This window comes from Papio anubis, chromosome 8 (assembly GCF_008728515.1).
Source record: "Papio anubis isolate 15944 chromosome 8, Panubis1.0, whole genome shotgun sequence".
Classification (NCBI taxonomy): Eukaryota; Metazoa; Chordata; class Mammalia; order Primates; family Cercopithecidae; genus Papio; species Papio anubis.
This window is the reverse complement of record NC_044983.1, coordinates 96,140,498-96,142,168: the sequence shown is the minus strand read 5'-3', so window position 1 is coordinate 96,142,168 and position 1,671 is coordinate 96,140,498. Positions and strand designations below refer to the sequence as shown.

Genomic DNA, 1,671 nt, shown 5'->3' with positions numbered 1-1,671 from the left:
CTAATTTGCATTTCTCTAATGATCAATGATGTTGAGCTTTTTTTCATATGTTTGTTGGCTGCATTAGTGTCTTCTTTTGAGAAGTGTCTGTTCCTGCCTAGACATACTTTTAATTTTTTACTAAAGTGTCCAAAAATTAACCTTGCACAGGCATCATGGTACACACCTGTAGTCCCTACTACTTGGGAGACTGAGGCAGGGAGATTGCTTGAGCCCAGGAGTTTGAGACCAACCTGGGAAACACAGCAAGACCCCATTTTTTTAAAAAATTAAAATTAACCTTGCAATGCTGCTTTAAAGTATATAACTTGCTGATTTAGATTTTTTGTTATAATTTTAAAATCTTTTAAAAGTTTATGTACTATTTTGGAACTTTTTAATTTTTATTTTATTATTTTATTTTATTTATTTATTTTTGAGATGGAGTCTCACTCTGCCGCCCAGGCTGGAGTGCAGTGGCACGATCTTGGCTCACTGCAAGCTCTGCCTCCCAGGTTCATGCCATTCTCTTGCCTCAGCCTCCCGAGTAGCTGGGACTACAGGCGCCCGTCACCACACCCGTCTAATGTTTTGTATTTTTAGTAAAGATAAGGTTTCACCATGTCAGCCAGAATGGTCTCGATCTCCTGACCTTGTGCTCCACCCACCTCGGCCTCCCAAAGTGCTGGGATTACAGGCATGAACCACCGCGCCCGGCCCTATTTTGGAAATTTTAAGAGAAATTACAACTTACTGTATGTATTAGTTTAATGTATTTGTTTAATGAGAATTACTTAAGAATTTGGAAAAGTGTGTTAATCAGAAAATTGATGTATTTGAAAAAATAATCAAATTTTTAAATTAATAAATGCAATTTAAAATGTTTAAAATGATTAACCAAGTGGCTCAGACATGGTTTGATTTTTAAATAGCATAATAATATTGAAATGTTTAAGGGAAAAGCTTGAGATTTTAAATGTGAAAGTAGTGAATATTAATTTTTAAAAACCCAAGCAGTGTTGTATGAAAGGAGAGAAAGTTAGCACACCTCTTGACAAGGATGAAAGAGGCCCTCAAGCCTGACAACACACATACAGTTAAGGCATTGCCACATACTTCATGGCATCTGACTATCTTTAAAAAATAATTTAAAAAAAAGTAACTTTTTTACCCTTTTTTTTTTTTTTTTTGAGACAGGGTCTCACTCTGTCGCCCAAGCTGGAGTGGACCTCGGATCGCTGTAACTTCCACCTCCCAGGCTCAAGTGATCCTCCCACCTCAGCCTCCTGAGTAGCTGGGACGGAAGGCACTCGCCACCACATCTGGCTTTTTTTTTTTTTTTTTTTTTTTTTTTTTGTGGAAACAGGGTTTCTCCATGTTGCCCAAGCTGGTCTCAAACTCTGAGCTCAAGTGATCCACCTGCCTGGGCCTCTCAAAGTGCTGGGATTACAGGCGTGAGCCACTATGCCCAGCCCCAAGTAACTTTTTTTTTTTCTGATGGAGTCTCGCTCTGTCGCCCAGGCTGGAGTGTAATGGCGCAATCTCGGCTCACTGCAACCTCCTCCTCCCGGGTTCAAAGAGATTCTCCTGCCTCAGACTCCTGAGCTGCTGGGATTACACTACCATGCTCAGCTAATTTTTTGTATTTTTAGTAGAGATGGGGTTTCACCATGTTGGCCAGGCTGGTCTTGA

General features: G+C 40.0%; 1 non-coding gene across 1 annotated transcript; it reads left to right on the top strand.

Moving 5' to 3' along the window:
- Positions 1-995: 995 nt before the first annotated feature.
- On the top strand, positions 996-1,119 carry LOC116268756. The gene has a single exon (XR_004175923.1). It is a non-coding gene; the product is annotated as a U6atac minor spliceosomal RNA (small nuclear RNA).
- Positions 1,120-1,671: the final 552 nt, after the last annotated feature.